At 42.6% G+C, this 18,970-nt stretch overlaps 1 pseudogene; it reads left to right on the top strand.

Annotated features, from left to right (window-relative positions):
• LOC141126956 (phosphatidylinositol-3,5-bisphosphate 3-phosphatase MTMR2-like) overlaps positions 1–18,970 on the top strand; it is an 84,089-nt pseudogene that overhangs the window by 39,532 nt on the left and 25,587 nt on the right.

Here is an 18,970-nt window from a genome sequence, read left to right as displayed (position 1 = left end):
AATAGAGAGCAACTGAGTATGAGCAGAGCAAGACACAAGACAGTGCATTACTGGATTTAAAACAGTATAGGGACTTATTTTTGTCGTTTTACATAGCTATACCTGTCTTTAGTAGGACTTTTCTGACTGAAGTTCCACTTTGAAAAAAAAAAAAAGCTGTTGCTATAACTGCTTAAAAGTTTTAGCTGGAGTTAAACTTTAATTTGTCTCTTACTTAACGTGCATTTGAAACTACATGGACCCACGTGCATCCTCCATCCATGCTGTCTCTGTGCAGCCGCTGCATTCCAATTGGCATCAATGGGACTGCCTGCACAGGAATGCACAAAACATCTGTGCTTCCCTGTGTGGGTAAACACTGCTCTGCACAGGTGTACGCCATGTGTGATCGAGGCCTAGGGCAACCCTGTGCACAGGGAGACAACACTTCTACATTTAGATCGGATGTTAATTGCAGTCTATGAACAGATTATAATTTAGGCTAGAATTTGTTGGTGAAAAAGGGAAATTGTCTTCTGCATTTAAGTGATACTCAGTGGCAGCCCGTCCATTAGGAGCGCCCGGGTGCCGCCCCCCTCGCTCCAGGTCACCCCCTATATGCAATGGATGCATGAATCTATCTATGGTCGCCGCGGCCATCCCCTATTCATGCGTTCAACCCCTTTTGCAGGTGTCGTGCTTATGAGGATAATTTTCCTGCATGGTATTTATGATTGAGTAATTTTTAAACGATAATATTTTTAAGATACAGGATGAATCAAATATGACCGCAGTCTAAAAATATGAAATTCATTCACCAGACATGTAATCATACAAAATAGTTATATATTGGTTAACAAAAACAAACGTTACATAAAATTAAAATACTGATTGTGCTACACAAAATTAAGAGTGTAGTACCTTTTGAAAGGACACAGCAATGATAAACTTCCCAGACATATAACCATACAAAATAGTTATATATAGATTGGTTGACAAAACAAATGTTACATAAAATTAAAATAATAATTGTGCTACATAAAAGCTTTAATATCAATTGAAACACCCGCGAAATGGGAGTGTAGTACCTTTTGAAAGGACACAGCAATGATAAACTTCCCTGTAGAATTAATAACCTTATAAAAATGACAATAAGACAGAATGTCTGTTTTTCACAATTTCAACTGTTGCTATACTGCAGGTAAGTAAGTGGTTAACAACGTGAAATAAAATTAGACGTTTGTTATGCCAATAAAACGGAAACTGTGCAAATGGAAAATATTGAAAATTGAATCTTTTAGTGAAAAATCTAAAAGGCGGTTACTGATTTGAGGGAAATAGTTATTCAACTGTATAAAAATCAATAAGTAAATATTTAAGATAACACAAATGTATATAAGGTAAAAATCAACATGACATAATTACCCGTTCCAAAATAATAGCTACTGGTCTAAATTGCTGGTTACCAGAGTTTTTAGAATGGTTGCTGTGGCTTTCAAGATGGCTACTCTTAAAGAGGTATTGCTTCTTGCGACCTCCGAGTTTCAAAACATAAGGTGTTCAGGCATCTTCATGAATGTAGAGGTATGAGTTGATGAGTGGAGTGTGTGTGTCTGCATGTGTGATTGAGTGTTCTCTCATGGCATCTATCCTGCTTCTAAATACCATGTTTAGACAATAGGATCATAAAAAATATAATAGGCTCAGCCCAAAAGGTATGACTTCTTTTCCATTGGTTGGAAAAAAATCTAATGATTAACTTTTTTGTGAATTCAGGTAATATCACCTTCAACCACTAGGCATGTCTGAGGGCAGAAAAACGTGTTCTGAACTATCTGTTAAATAATATTTTCTATTTTCATAATGTGTATCTGTTTGTATATTGGTTCTGATGAATGAATATATATATATATAATATTTATTCAGGGACTCTGGTAACCGATACAATATACAATACACTCAGTATAATTTTTGAATAATCAATATCGCATAAAATGATTATCTATTTGGATAAACGTATAATTCTTGTATATCCTATGAATACTTATTTATCTTGGAACGACACATACTATATGTACATTTTTATGCAGATGTAGTCACGATTTATGTCTTTCATAACAATGATTGGTATCTTAAAACAATTCTTACTTCTAATTTGTTCTACATCAAAATGTTATATTTTTACCTTATGGCAGAATGATCATTAGGTCAGTAGACACTAAAGTCATAATTGTATCTATGACCTGGAATATAATATATAATTTGAATGACTTATAATCATATGTATTTTAAAATATCACTGAGTAGACAGAATGCTGTCTCTCAGAAATGTTTGAAATTAACTTTGTTCAGTCTCAATGAATATTTAGATAGATTTTAGCTGTATAAACAATTCCTAGAGTCTAAACAATGGGTTCCGTTAGATATCTGCATAGATGGTATGATTTTCAATAAACAATTGCCCTAAACATATAACCAAAATGTAATAATTCCTTTTAGGCATATTAGGCACATTATGATATTCATTATAGAATGTCCATAGATATAGGTGATATATTTGGATTCCTACATAGTTTAGGATTTTAAGTAGACAAGCCTGATATCTATTAACTCTTGTCTCATTTACAATTCTTAGAAGCGTCCAGCTGGGTAAACGCCCTCCACAATTTTCTTGTAAGACATTGTTTGATAGTGGCTCGTCTCACCTGGGAAAACAATGGCGTTTGCTGGGTTTCCCATGCTTTATTGTTGCTTCAAAGCTTCTCAAATGAATCTTGTTTAGAGATCATAAAATATACTTTTTGATCAGACAATCTATGTACAGATTTATAACTGAGTGATAAGAACACAGCATGTTCTACTTTTAAAAAATTCTCACGCGACCGCCCTGGGCTTAACTTCTGTTTTGAGGCCTGACTTTGCAACCATATGTTCCCATCTTTAAACTTATGAGAGATGGTTATTTCTTCATCATAATTACAACACCGGGCACGTGAATTACAGCGGCCAGGGTTGTTTTTTTTTTTTTTTATTTTTTTTTTACACCTGATTAGAGCCAGAGGTTCTAATAGGATTCAAAATAGGGTGGGCTCGGGTCGCAGAAAATGCGAACGGAGCCCACCTAGGTGTGTTACAACAGCAAATGAATATACTGTTGAAACACTTATCCCTAATCCGGCCAATCAGAAGCGTGTGTGAGACCCGTTTTCCGATTGTCTGAAAAGAGAAGACTCCCGATTGGCCGCCAAGGAGGAGGGAGGAAATGGAAGCCGTCGCCGTGATGACCCATGGAGAGCAGGAGAATGGGAGGCCGCCACCGCCGAGCAAGGGAAGCCGCCGGTAATGGGGTAAGTGCTACAGACCGGGAGGGGGGGTGGTGGCATACAGTTTGCCGCCCCCCCAAAAAAAAATTTCCACCGTCCACCACTGGTGATCCTTTATGGTGGGGATCCTCATTGGTTTCCATACCAAATAGGAGGGCTGAAGTATTACTTTGTCCTCACAAGAGCCCAGTAACATGTTTGCTTCTCTTGATGATATGTCAACTGTCAAGGTAAAGTCACAGTGAACGCTTCACCTCTTTTTAATGTATTGGTTCTCCTGTATAGGTCCTCTAATCTCACATGATGGCTAATATAGTCGCTAGCAATATTAAAACACAAATGCAGAATATCAGTTCAGGAGTTAAACATCACTATTGTTTAATTTCCTTTTTTTTTTAATCAGTTTGTAACAATGCCTCAATGTTATATTTTTTAGGGGGTGCCTAATGAGAGTTGGAGAATTACAAGAGTAAACGACCGATATGATCTTTGTGACACCTACCCAGCCACTCTGGTCGTCCCAGTAACTATGTCTGATGATGAACTAAGGAGGATGGGCGTATACCAGTAAGACCAGTGTCTCTTCTAGTTAATTATACAGTACTGTTCAAATTCCCCCATAAACACAGTGTTGGGGGAATCCCTCCTGGCAAGGTTGGGGGGGGGGAAATGGGGAGCCATCCCTGCTGGGAGAACACAGTGATTATTGGTAGCGGCTATAGCCACTGCTCAATAAATTGCATCTTAACAATACGACATACTGGTTGTACCCAAGATGATTGATGGATCAGCCTGCCCTTGGTTCAAAGCCATCTATGGCCGGCTTAACATGTTCCAGAGGGTGGAACCTCCCCCCCTTATCCTTTAAATAGTGCATTGTGCATCAATTACTTTACTTCTCAGTCTTGATTTCAAACACCTCTGCCTAAAGCCTAGTACACACAGGCCGAATATCCGGCGGCATCAGCCGGTTCAATGGAAATCGCCCAACATTTGGCCCGTGTGTACTAGAGTCGGTCTGTCGAAAGGTCTGCCGATCAGCGCTGACCGGAGTGTTCTCGGAGAGTTGGCGTCCTCCTCTCAGAACACAGTAGCAAAGCAGGAGAGATCACTGTACTGACACCGGATAGTTAGTACAGCGGCTTCTTCAGAGGCGTCAGTTTTTTTTTCTGTTCAACCCTACTGGGTTGAACGAAAAAAAACTACTGGTGTGTACTAGGCTTAAGCCATCCTGCAATGTAATGGATCAAAGTCCCAGCTTCCCCTATGATCCAAACTAATTTCCTGCCCTGAGGACCAGACATTTTTCCCTGTTCATTATCTTCTTGGGCACTGGTCCCCTCACTGCCCGTGTGGGTTTTCCTTCCTGCCTCTGGAGCCTATGAGAGTGGACTTGGTCTTAGCAAGTGTTACCTCTATCAATAAGAGATGTCCACATTGTGCAGGTAATGTGATGTGGACAACCCAGGAAGTAAACAGAAGAAGAGAGAAGGATCATTGCAAGACTGTGGCTTCTGATAGGTAAAATGGGTATCTGGTTAGGTTTTTTTTTTTTTTTTTTTTTTTCATATATAATGTGGAGAACAGCGACGCTCTTCTGAGTGCAGTATATTAAAATGATTAATGATGAATTTATTAAGATAAAAAATTAAAATAAGAATTAACTCACAGGGTAAGGGTTAAAATGGCTAGTCACAAGGGGAGGCTCGCTCTGTAGTCCTGATCCAGATAGCTGTCTGTGATGTAACTGAATGTGGGGAACAGGGCCAGCAGGTACCCGGTCTGAGCATGCGTGCTCCTTCTTTAGCCTGAAGAAGGAGCACGCATGCTCCAAACACGCACCTGCTGGCCCTGTGCCCCACATCCAGTGACGGGGAGACGACTGCCACCTTGACTCGAAGCCTTGGAAACCCCTGCAGCTAGCGAGACAGCAGCAGCATCCCACACCGCCGGCTATCTGGATCAGGACTACACAGCGAGCCTCCCCTTGTGACTAGCCATTTTAACCCTTACCCTGTAAGTTAATTCTTATTTAATTTTTTCCTGTTAATAATTTCATCATTAATCATTTTAATATACTGCGCTCAGAAGAGCTCTGAGTTCTCCACATTATATATCTACAGAGATGCTTCCTATTCCACAGCTGGCTGCACCTCTAGAGTGCTATATACATCTTTAACCCATCGAACTTGTTCTTAACCCATTCTAGCCTGAACTTTCTAGGGTCCAAGCTACCCCCAACAACTGGATTTTATGATCATAATCACCTTTACCTATAGTTTTGTTTCCCACCCATCCATCTCTCTCCAAGTGCCACTATACTCCCCCTTTTTTTTTTTCATACCAGCTGTTAGAGGGGATGGAAGGGGAGGTTGGGGGGTCGCTAATATCCTGGAGCTGCACTTTAAAGTGACTCGGACTCGTTCCAGGAAACATACCTGAGACATACTGAAGTTGGACAAACTATCCTATAAATGTGGGCTAGAAAAGTGTAATGCCCCGTACACACGATCGGACTTTACGACAACAAAACCGTGAAATTTTGTTCGAAGGCTGTTGGCTCCAACTTGTTTTGCATACACACGGTCACACAAATGTTGGCCAACAATTACAAACGTAGTGACATACTAGACGTACTACGTGGTTTTTCAGCTCTTTAGTTTGGTGAGTGTTGATTCACACTTTTCTTTTTGCGTTTTTTCATTTAGCGCTATTATTATTCTTGATATCACCTGAAAAAAAAGCCTTTGAAAATTCGTTTGCAATAACTCCATCAGTATCACCAGCAAAGCAGCTTCATTATTATCCCATTAAAGAAGAAGAGAATTGTGCGCTTCATTTGGAGATTTCCTAATTTGCCACGTCACGAATGTTAAATCTCCATTACGAACGCTAGTTGACAAGACCGGCTGTATCTGCTTATGAGCATGCGCGGGCATTTGTCCGACGGACTTGTGTACACACGATCGGAAATTCCAACAACAAAAATTTGTTAGCGGAAATTTGAGAACCTGCTAGCCAACATTTGTTGGTGGAAAGTCCGACAATAAATGTTTGATGGAGCATACACACAGTCTGACTTTCCGCCAACAAGCTCACATCCAACATTTGTTTCGGAAAATCCGATCGTGTGTACGGGGCATTAGACTTAATTCTATACTATGTTCTCTCATTCAGCAACTCTGGCAGAGTCAGAGCGTCGGAATCACAGCCAGTAAACTAGCCTTCTTGCACTTCCTTTCAAACAGGTTTTGTGCTTTTGTCCCAGTGTAACTCTGGTGCTGCATTGTCCACAGTTCCTCGAGATATGAAGGGACCCCCAAATTAAATTCAATTCTAATGTGTTGGAGCGGTTTGTTATGATCTGGGTCACTAAACTGTTTTTTTTTTTTTTTTTTTTTTACAGGTCCTCTCTTGGATTCATCCAGAAACTCAGGCTACTATCACACGATGCAGTCAGCCCACTCCAGGGGTCACTGGGAAGAGGTGTAAAGAAGATGAGAAGTACCTCCAATCCATCATGGATGCCAATGCGCAATCCCACAAAATCTTCATTTTTGATGCTAGGGCTAGTGCCAATGCTGTGGCTAATAAGGTAGTATTATTTATTTACACACAAAGTTACCCTGCCCGAGATGCATGGCTAGGCACCCTTGGTTATATTATAAGTAAATCTCCATTTTTTATTTTTTTTTAATAAATTCTATTTATTTAGATTTGCAATAAAGGAATACAAAACATAGTGACACTGTGTTATGACAGTGCCACCAAAGAGGCTGCACAGGGCCAACATAACACCTCAAAGATTGCTATCTAACAAAGACCTTCTAACACAACAACCCAAAAGTCTCACCCCCCCTCCCCCTTCCAAACACTAGCTCAACTGACAACCCAAGACGTTAGTGGTAGGATGAGGAGTGCGTCACCTATCCTTGTTTAATGTGATAACCTTTCTTATAATATGGTACAACCATTGGGACTAACGCAGGGAGATTGAGACATAAAACCTTCATATTCTAACTAAGAGGAGCAATATACCTAGACCTGGATCCTAGATCCCGTGACCACGTCCTGTTGTGACGAAACGGCGTAGGGAGGAGGAGCTACGTCCCGACGACACCGCGATACACAGACTCGTAGGACACGAGTTTTCTTGGAGCCGGCCGGCTTTCTATTTTACATACCTGCAATTTACGATGCTTTTGTAAGTGCAATCTTTATATTTTTTTATACAATAAATCGCTGGATTTTACACTATGTGGAGCAATTTATCTTTTACATGGCAATATTTCCATAAATGCTGAGGCTGTGTGGAGTGAGTCCCAGGTCCCGTACGCTGAGTGCCTGCTTAAAGATCCCTGGCTGGGGTACAGCCATCTGCCTCCTGGGTCTCCTGTAATTTAGAGACCATTTCCATCTGGTAAGAGGCAGCAATTTTTCTTGGAGGTGGAGGTTTATCTACGCACCTTATATCCTATCACAGCGAGATCCTGTTACATTACTTCACAGAGCACCTGGAGATTAGTTTTAATCTATGCATGTCAATGTAATATGGATGGACTTTATTTAATACTGCTTTTTTGAATCACGGACTTTCTTTAGCTTTTCAGTTTCTTATGTTGTTGCACTATTATGGTTTGGCTCTGTGGTTACAGTTAAGCTGTATTAATGTACATATTGACACTAGAGGTACATATTGTTTACTGATTGTGATATGCAATATCTGTTTTTTTTGTCATATACACAATTATTCTCATTTATATTTTATTCACTTAATAGTATTTTTAATTTCTTTCATAGTGTTTGACACTTTCACTCAATGACCCACATTCAATCTTCACATTCACATCATTTTTCAGGCATTTGCCTTTTGTCACTTTAGTTGTCAGCGCGACTTTTTTTTGACTTACACTATTTTCAGCTTACTACTTTCTAGTCGCAGCTTTTCTCTAATCAGTGTAAGCGCAGTATTTATTTTTTACCTGCATAGATATATATTCCTGAACATGTGGATCACCCAATATCATGCCACACTAATTCATCCTGCATTGGAAGTTGTTGATAATCAGTTATGCCAGACATTATAAAAAAAAATTCACACCCTCTGTAAATATAGGTTGCTCTGTAAATTGGGACCATTCAGTTGACAAGATCAGAAGGCAGAGTCTCTACCACCATATTACGAAACTGAACCTGAAAGGCATGACGAAGTTGAAGGAAAAGCAAGAAATGGAAATTAGGGAGGTCATGTCTTGCTTTAAAGTGGAGGTCCGCCTGAAAAAAAAATTTAAATATCAGCAGCTACAAATACTGCAGCTGCTGACTTTTAATATAAGGACACGTACCTGTCCAGAGCGCCCGCGATATCCTCACCGAAGCCGACCCGTCCCTCGGCTCCAGGTGGAGGTGCCAGCATCTTGCGGCTTCACAGCCTGGTTCCCTACTGCGAACGCTAAATCTCGCTGTGCGTTCTGAGTGGTCCCTGTTGTCTTCTGTGACCTGTGTGTCTCCCAGAAGACAGCGGGGGGAACAGAGGAGGGGCCGGACAGGCCGTAGATTACAGCGGATTCTGCAGCGATCTTTCGCCTGAAGCAGGAGGAAATACCTGGATTAGACAGGTATCTGCTCCCCCCTGAAAGGTGTGAAATGTGACACCAGAGGGGGGGAGGAACTGGATAAACGGAAGTTCCATTTATGGATGGAACTCCGCTTTAAGGTTAAAAGCTCTCCCTCTCTGGTTATGTCCCCAATAACTTGATACCCCTTGTAGACCAAAGTGTGGCATCTGGTATGTGATAAAATTGGGGGAGGTCGAGGGTTCATCCATATAGGAGACGACGGCGAAACACCCACATGACTCGGACAAGCCAGTTTCAATGCTGCATCCCACGCCTTCAAAGTGGCCTTCGTGGTTGTCGTAAGAGGAAGACTAGAGCTAGGGCCCCTGAAGACTGCCAGACGTAGGCTTTCATAGGAGCCCAAGTGTGCTGCCTCCAGTACCGTGGCCGCATCCCCATCGTCTGCCGTGAGCCAAAGACAGACAAATACCATTTGCCCGGCATAGTAATATTTTTGTCAATCGGGAAGAGCCAGATCTCCCTGAACCCAAAGTTCTTGCAAGCCTTTTATCCCTATTTGAGGGGCTAATGGGGACCAAAGGAAGGAGCTAGTGAGTATATCTAACTTTTTAAAGAATGCTTTAGGTACCCAAGTCGGTGCGTGTCTCAAAAAGTACAAGATAACAGGGAGAAATTTCATTTTAAGGAGGTTTACTCTGACTATTAATGACAATGGAAGCTTTTCCAAGCCTGGACTCTGTTTACATTTTGTCACTAATGGGGCTAGATTTAGGGCCATATAGCCATGAACATTTGCTGTGATCCGAACTCCAAGGTTAGTGAGGGACGTGACCCAGCGCAACGGAAGGTCAGGGTCGGACACTTCCTGGCCCTGTCGTCCAGCGGTAAAATAGATGACTTGCCCCAATTTACCCTAAGGCCAAAAAAGGAAGCAAACTTGTTTTAAATTTTTAATGACATTTGAAGTGATGGTCCTGGGTCTTTTAGGAAATAAAATTAAGTCATCAGCATATAATGTGAGACATTCACTAATGGATGCCACTCAAATGGCCCCGGATGGTTTTGATGCTCTAAGGGCCAAAGGCTCCATAATAAGAGCAAAAAGGAAGGGGGACAATGGGCAGCCCTGTCTGGTTCCCCTTCCTATGTTAAAAAAGGGAGAAACAGCAAGATCCAGTCTAATTGCCACTCGGGAAGTACTATAAAGCAATGCGATCAAACGTCCAAAATTGGGCCCAAATCCCAGTAGCTCCAGGACCTTATGCATAAACTGCCAATTGAAGGCGAAGGCTTTTTCAATATCGATTGACACTAGCACCCTGGGTGACATGCCAGTATTAGGAATTTGGAGATGGGTGAATACTCTACGCAAGTTTGTATAAGTTGACTTAACAGGCAAAAAACCCGTTTGGTCTATATCCACTAATGAGGAAATAATTTTGACTAATCGAGACGCTAAAACTTTAGTAAGGATTTGAAGGTCCATGTTTAACCATACTTGGTCGGCTCTCCTGCGCAAATCGCCGTAGCTGTACGGCGGCGCGACAATGGGCACATGGCGCTCTCTCGCTCCTGCTGCACGATGCGGGAGCGTGCCCGTGGGTTGGGCGGACTCGATCGCCTATTACACAGGCAGAACGGGGAACTGCCTTTTGTAAACAAGGCGATTCCCCGTTCTGACAGGGGACATGACAGGGATCTACTGTTCCCAGTGATCGGGAACAGTGATCTGTCATGTCCCTGGTAGCCCATCCCCCCTACAGTTAGAACACACTTAACCCCTTGATCGCCCCCTAGTGTTAACCCCTTCCCTGCCAGTGACATTTACACAGTATTCAGTGGCTAGTTATAGCACTGATCGCTGTATAAATGTCAGTGGTCCCAAAAAAAGTGACCGATCTGTCTGCCGCAATGTCGCAGTCCCGCTAAAAATCACAGATCACCTCCATTACTAGTAAAAAAATAAAAATGACATAAATCTATCCCCTATTTTGTAGACGCTATAACTTTTGCGCAAACCAATCAATATACGCCTACTGTGATATTTTTTTTTTTTTTTTACCAAAAATATGTAAAAGAATATATATCGGCCTAAACTGATGAATCAATCCTTTTTTTTTATATATATATATATTTTTTTTTTTTGGATATGTATTATAGCAAAAATTAAAAAAAAGTGTTGCTCTTTGTTTATAGTGCAAAAAATAAATACCGCAGAGGTGATCAAATACCACCAAAAGAAAGCTCTATTAGTGGGGAAAAAAAGAACGCCAATTTTGTTTGGGTACAGCATCGCGCAATTGTCAGTTAAAGCAACGCAGTGCCGTATCGCAAAAAATGGCCTGGTCATTAAGGGGGCAAATCCTTCTGGGGCTGAAGTGGTTAATAAAGCAATTGGACGATAAGAGGAGCACTCCATGGGATCCTTGCCCGGCTTGAGAAGGAGGATCACATAAGGCTCAAGCATAGAATTTGGGAGGGTCTGTTGACCTAAGCAATACTCGAACAAGGCACAAAGTCTAGGGGCCAGTGGCTCAGCATAAGACCTATAAAAATCAGCGGAAAAGCCATCAGGCCCAGGGACCTTAATGGGGGGGAGGCAAAAATAGTTGCTTCATTCTCCAGACGTGTGATTCTAGAATCAAAGGTTTCCCTCTCCTCATCTGAGAGGATCGGGAGGGACAATTCTCCCAGCAACTGATCCAAACCTGCTGTATCGCAGGGCTAGATAGGTGCATAGAGTAGGGAAAAATACTGGATAAATTCTGCCATTATAGCTGAAGGATCTGTAACCAAGTCACCCCCTAACCTTCTAATAGTAGGAATATTTGGAGGAGGTGCATGATCCGCCACTAACATGGCCAAAAGCTTGCAATTTTTATCTCCTTGGGAAAATAAAGACTCTGCCCTATGTCCAGATTCAGTATGGGCCAGATCAGAGTAGTGTAAACAGAGAAGATCTAGTAAAAAAGCTGCGCTAAACATAAAATTAAAGTCCATACAAATGACATCAAAGGAAAAAATTATATGTCCTTCAAGAGCATAAACACCACCACCGTGCACCTATAGACAATAGTGCTAATCCACCGTAGTAGTTGATTCAGCTTACCAGATGGCAAGCATAAAGGGGCAAGTGGCTATAGCCCAGCCAAGGCCTTTCAGCTTGCTGCCGCTCCCGGTGTTCAAATGGCGGGGGGTAAATCTCCAAGCTCACTCACGGTGTCCACATGTTGCAATGGAAACCCAGATAGCTCAGAGGAAAGAGAGACTGGCCATAGTGTAATATCCTCCAAATATTTATTTATAAAACATGTAGTCACTTACATTAAAATTAGCAGAGTTGCGCATACGAACACCAGGAGCGGCAGCAAGCTGAAAGGCCTTGGCTGGGCTATAGCCACTTGCTCCTTTATGCTTGCCATCTGGTAAGCTGAATCAACTACTACGGTGGATTAGCACTATTGTCTATAGGTGCACGGTGGTGGTGTTTATGCTCTTGAAGGACATATAATTTTTTCCTTTGATGTCATTTGTATGGACTTTAATTTTATGTTTAGCGCAGCTTTTTTTACTAGATTTTTGATTATTGGTGTGATCGCACTGTATGCTGCCGCTTATTGTTACAAATCTGTTAGCGCGGTATTCCTACTTTTATAAAGAGAGAAGATGCTGCGCCTCCAATAAAGATGTAAATTACTCATCCGAGGGAGTCGCAGCGTGTTCCTCTGCACAATCCCTCTCCCTAGCTTGTAGTGTAGTCATCTCGGCATTATGATCCTTACGGCCGATTTGATTGAAGAAGTTAATTGCCCCCCTGACAACTGCTTTGAACGCATCCCACACCACAGGAGGCTCCACTAACTGTGTTAGTTGACCAATATGAGGCTATAGACGTTTGGAGGTGGGAGGATATCTGGTCTACTTGCAGCCAGCCTGGAGACGATCTCCAGGATCCTCTCTTTGTTCCTAAGGAGAAAGCTAATGTAATGGCCAACGGGTTGTGATCAAACAGACCCCCGGCTAAGTATTCAGCCTCTTGCAATAATGTTAATAGAGGAGCGTTACCAAAAGCAAGATCAATTCTGGCCGCTAAGCGGTGCGCTTTAGGGAGATTGGAGTAACTTTTAGTCATTGGATGTTCCCAGCGCCACAACTCGGAAAGCCCAGCTGTTGAGGCCCAGGAAAGAAGAACCCAACCTATTCGGGTTGGAGGAGTCCAAGGCAGCATCAAGAATAGTATTAAAATCCCCCATCAAAACCATAGGAAGATGTACAAAAGGAGCCAGTTTAGCAGATCAAACATTAGTTGGGGGTGAAATGGTGGAGGTAGGTATACGTTGACAACAAGTAATGTACTTTGACAGATATCCAACACTACAGCCACATACAGACCCTCTGGATCGGAAATCACCTGATGAACGTAGCATGGGACCTTCTTACTTATGAGGCTTGAGACCCCTCTGGCAAAAGTAGAGTGGGTAGCATGCAGAGCCCTCTGCAACCAAGGCCTGCGTAACGCCAACACCCTGCTACCATCCAAGTGTGTTTCCTGCAGGAGGACGATATGTGGCTTGAGCGGATTGAGATACTGAAATACAGCAGCCCTCTTATATTTGTCATTCATCCCCCATACATTCCATAAAACTATTCTAACTGCATTAGTCATTGTATAATCCCATTGAAAAATACCCAACAGGAGACAGTATACCGTCCAGAACGATTCGGAAACCCCACATTTACTCGGAAGATATGGATATGGAAGATGATGCAATAATCATATGAGAGTCGGTGAGCTAGTGGCACAAATAACCCTGCTATTATACCAGAACCTAGAAAAAAAAACAGAAAAAAATGTCTGGCAGCTTATTCCCAAACCAAAAACCAAAAAGGAAAACCTATGAGGTCCAAACGCTGATCACGAAAGGTCAGCATCTCAAGTGAATTTTCTGTGTCACTGCGAGAAAATCCGAAAAGCAGGAGTAACAGCAGTGAGGTTCCGTACCGATCAACCCACCAATGAGTCATGCGATCATCAAAATTTATCATAACTGATGTGAAAAGCCAAGATAGGGCAAAACGTGGCAGAATCAAAACATTTATATTGGGCCCCATAGCAGTCAAAAAGGCACTTCAGGTGTAACCACACACGCAACAACAGAGTGGAACAAGGCACCTTGTAAATGGCTTGTAGATGCAGTGGAGAAGCGTTCAGGGATCTCTATCCAGCCAATCACAGGCCTCCTGTGGTGTGTCAAAGAACTTGACCGATCCGTTGTGTTGAACCCGGAGCCTGCTGGGGTACAGCATGCTGTACTGGATATCTTTTGGCCCTGAGCCTCTTTCTGATATTGTTGAAGTAACAGCGTCTTATCTGAGTTTCACGTGAAAAATCAGGGAATAGCATTATTTTAGCATTTTCATTATGAAGGTCTTTGATGTTTCCTTGCTTCAGCCATGATCATATCCCTGTCTTTATAGTTTAGAAACCAGACATAAAAGGGCCTGGGTGGAGCACCTGGAGGGCAATTGCCTGTGGGGACACGGTGAGCTCTCTCAACCACATGAGTTGGGAGCAATTTTTTAAGCGATAAGTGCTGTTTAAAAAACTGCTCTGCAAACCGAACAGGTTTGGTGCCTTCAGATCCCTCCTGGCAGCCCCAACACCCGCACATTATTCCGCCGCTTTCTATCCTCTGCGTCATCAGCTCTATTTTAGAGCGACCTTACCAGATACTGCAGTTCAGAGAGCTGGGAGCCATGAGTGTGAGCATCATCCTCCACCTCAAATATACGATCCTCGGCCGTTGCTAATCTGCCCTGGATTTTATCCAAGTCATGCCTGATAAGGGTGCACTCACTTGTGAGGTGACCTAGGTGGACTAGCAATTCGATTTTGCAGGCAGCCAGCTCCTCCAGGATGGGTTTAGTGATAGCTCCCACATCCTTTTCATCCACCCCAGGATCCATGGATGGCACTCCAGGGCTCTTTGCCGCCGCCCCCCTCGCTCTCCATCACTGCAGCTGATGCCTTGGCGCACGGAGAGGATGTCACAGGAAGCAAGATGGTGGAGTTGGAGCCTAAGCTCGTGGCTTGTGTATAGCTGGACTGGCACTGATCTAACTGCGCTTTCCCCTTCTGCTTGAAATAACTAGTGGGCATCTCTAGGATGTCAGGAGCACAGATCACTGCTTAGGAGATGAAATGGGCGAAGATACCCACACTAGGAATGGATATTTTACAGGAGTCAGATGGAACTCTAGGAAGACACGTCCAGCCTCGATCACAACTGGTCACGCCCCCCAATCCCCAATTATTATTAGCTATATTTAACAATATTATGCTAAATTTTTCTTTAAAAAAATGATGCTGTCTATACACAGATCGATTTTTCACACAATGAACTGTTTGATCCATTCCTCTTGAGCAATCAATATTTTCAAATGATCATTCTGTGTACCACACATGGCAATTAGGCAGTATCAATATATTAATGTTTAGTATCAAATGTTTATTGGAAAAATAATGAATTTTCAAACCCATGCAATCACTTTCATCTTCAGTTTGGTCATAGAAAATTAGTTTGTAGTAGTCTGTAGTTTGGCTTCTCTATACATTACCTGCCATTCAAATATGGGAATGAGCAATGTCCTGTGTGAACTTAGAGTGGTGTGTGTTACACGGATGACTTCTGTGTTCGCGTCATCCACTATCACCGATTTAAGCAATTTCCTTTTTGGTGTTACAGTCTAAAGGAGGAGGATTTGAAAGTGAGGATGCATACCAAAACGCAGAGCTGATCTTTCTGGACATCCACAATATTCATGTGATGAGGGAATCTCTAAGAAAACTGAAGGAGATCTCCTATCCTATCATTCAGGAATCACACTGGCTGTCTAATCTGGAGTCCACACACTGGCTGGAGCACATTAAGGTCAGTTTTATATGCTAGACATGGTTTGTGAAAATGTCAGAATGCATGTAAGTGTATATCACCTTCATACAAAAAAAGGAACCCAAGTATTCCTACCAGGATTCAAAAGATGGCTACTTCTGCAACAGAAAGTCTAGGTCAAAATTGACCTAGACTTTCTGTTGCGGAAGTAGCCATCTTTTGAATCCTGGTAGGAATACTTGGGTTCCTTTTTTTGTATGCTTAGTTCCTTTAGCTACAGCAAGAGCACCATATTCAGGTATTAAATATCCAAGTTTTTATAACTTAATAACCACCACTGGTTTTTGGTTCAGCAGGATTCGTTTTCTTCCCTCTTTTTTGTTGGTTAGTATATCACCTTCACCCTGTTTTTCAGTCCAATTCTAGGTTTACCTTTTTTGGAGTTGTCTTCAGTCCCCATCATGTGATGTTCTGGAGTCGTCTTCTTCTTTCTGCATCGGCTGTGGACAGTCCTGAACAATGTAGAGACTGATGCTTATATAGTAACGTGAACGATGTGCTAAGCATCGCTCTTGTGAGTCCAAGCTGTATTCTTAATGCTCTGGGCTCACAGGAAATGGAGAGGTGGCCAGAGTTTGAGCTCTGCTTAAAGGTCTTCTCTTTTTTTCTTTTTTTTGGACTCACTGGTGTTAGGTGGCTTGTGTTTATGTAGTCAGAATTAAAACTGAGCTGTTGAAAGCCATACGGTAGGCAGGGTTCAGGCAGTAGACCAAGGGTGTCAAACTCAATGTCATTATGGGCTGCTTCAGAATTGTGGTTGTAAACCCTGTTACAGCACTTGTACCTACAGTTAAGCCTATAATAAGGCTTACCTGTAGGTACTGTAAATATCTTCTAAACCTGCATGGTTCAGGAGATATTTACCATATATACGCTTGCGCCGACATCATTGGCGCATGCACAGTGAAGAAACGGCCCACCGTGCCGTTTCTTTACTAGCAAGTGCCGTGACTGACAGCTCCTGTGCACATGAGCGGGCGTGATGTCATGCGACTCCAGCCAGTCACAGAGCCAGAGTCTGCGGCCCCGGAAGAGGGGCGTATATGGATGCGGCCACCAGTGTGGACATTGTGGCCTTCGCTTGCAGGTAAGTGCCACATAATGGGCTAGTATGCCACACATACTAGCCCATTATGCTTTTACTTTGTAGGAGAAAAAAGAGGAAGTAAAACCCATCAGGGTTTACTTCCTCTTTAAAAGGCTGGTTGTAACTGTAAGATTTGATGTCCAAAGCACCCCCCCCCTTACATCAGATGTTAATAGTCTCCCCACTATCCGAAGTCAAGAGTTCCCCACCCTCCCTTACATCACAGTGCACTTACTTTGTGCTGCTGCTGGGAAGAAGCTGGGGGCATAGCTGGGAAGCAGAAAGCGCAGGGTCTGGAGGAGGGCTGGAGTCTGCTGAATGCTAAGACTGGGGGGGGGGGCAGAGACAAGGGGGTGCTACAGCTGCACAGATTGCAGAGAGGCGCAGGATCTGTAGGAGGAGTTTTGTCATCCTTTCTGCTGAGATGGGGGGAGTAGAGACGAGCCTCTCCACGGCTGCATGGAAAAGTGCAGGATCTGGTGGAGGAGTTCTGTCCTCTTGCTGCTGACTGCTGAGACAAGGGGGGTACTGCAGCTGCAGAAGAGATGTGAGGGCCACATGAAATGGCCTGCAAGCCTTGTGTTTGACACATGTGCAGTAGAAAAAACCCTTACAACACATGTGAGTAGCTTGATTTAATCTTGCTACAGTAGATTCCAGTAAAGTTATGTTAAGGTAAGGTGAGTGGCCTTTTAGATTGTAGCAAAGTTGCAAAATTTCCTGAATGCTCTTAGTAGCTTCCTGATTTATTTCTCATCTTTCCAGGAACTGCAGCAAAGGGGTGGGAAGAGTTTAACCCCTTCCAGACCACTCCACGCATATATACTGCAGCAGGGTGGCCCTTCTGTGCGAAATCGCATACCTGTACATGATTTCAAATTCAGGGTCTGGGACGTGCGCGCACGCCACCAGCGACCCACTTTTGCTGAGATTGGACACAGCGGGAGTCAATCAGCGGGTCTAACGGACCCGATGTTCACCGGCACCCCGCGATCGTTCCCGAGAGATACAGAACGGTGGACTGCCTATGTAAACAAGACAGATGGCCCTTCTGTGAGAGGGAAAGATGGAGATCTTATGTTTCTGCTAGCCAGGAACACGGATCTCTGTCTTTCCCCAGTCAAAGCATCCCTACTACAGTTAGAAAGCACTCCCTAGGAGCACATTTAACCCTTTGATCTCCCCTGATGTTAACGCATTACCTGCCAGTGTCATCAAAACGTCGTCCCCAAAACGTGTCACTTAGTGTCCGATTTGTCTGCCGCAATGTCGCAGTCCTGCTAAAAGTCGCTGATCGCCACCATTACTAGTAAAAATAACTTAAAAAAATAAAAATTCCATAAATCTATACTATAGTTTGTAGATGCTATAACTTTTGCACAAACCAATCAATATACGCTTATTGGGATTTTTTTTTACCAAAAACATGTAGCAGAATACATTTTGGCCTAAATTGATGAAGAAATTTGATCTTTTCATTTTTTTTTTTTTATTGGATATGTTTTATAACAGAAAGTAAAAAAAAATATTGTTTGTTTTTTTTTTTTTTTTTAATTGTCGCTCTTTTTTTGTTTATAGCACAAAAAATAAAAACCGCAGAGGTGATCAAATACCTCCAAAAGAAAGCTCTATTTGTGGGATTTGTGCGATTATTTATTTTTATTATTATTATTTGAGCACAGCCTCACATGACCTCGCAATTTCGCAATTGTCAGTTAAAGTAACATAGTGTCCTATCGCAAAAAATGGCCTGGTCATGAAGGGGGTAAAAGCTTCCGGGTCTGAAGAAGTTAAACCTGTTTCAGGAGGTAGTGCTGAGACTCCATACAGTAAAAATTGTAGCTTCAAGGAGCAAAAGTATCAGACTGCTTTAGATCTCACGCCGCAATTATACAGCTATAAGACTGTAGGCACAGGAATGCCTAGCCACCCTCACATACCGGCAAGTTTGCTGCTATTTTTCAGGAGAAATTCTAGACAAAAGGCTCAGTCGCCCTTTTATACCACCCCTCCAAACTGCTTGTCTTAAGGAGACCTATTTCATGACCT

This window comes from Aquarana catesbeiana, linkage group LG02 (genome assembly GCF_042186555.1).
Source record: "Aquarana catesbeiana isolate 2022-GZ linkage group LG02, ASM4218655v1, whole genome shotgun sequence".
NCBI classification, from domain to species: domain Eukaryota; kingdom Metazoa; phylum Chordata; class Amphibia; order Anura; family Ranidae; genus Aquarana; species Aquarana catesbeiana.
This window is presented reverse-complemented; position numbering and strand designations above follow the sequence as displayed.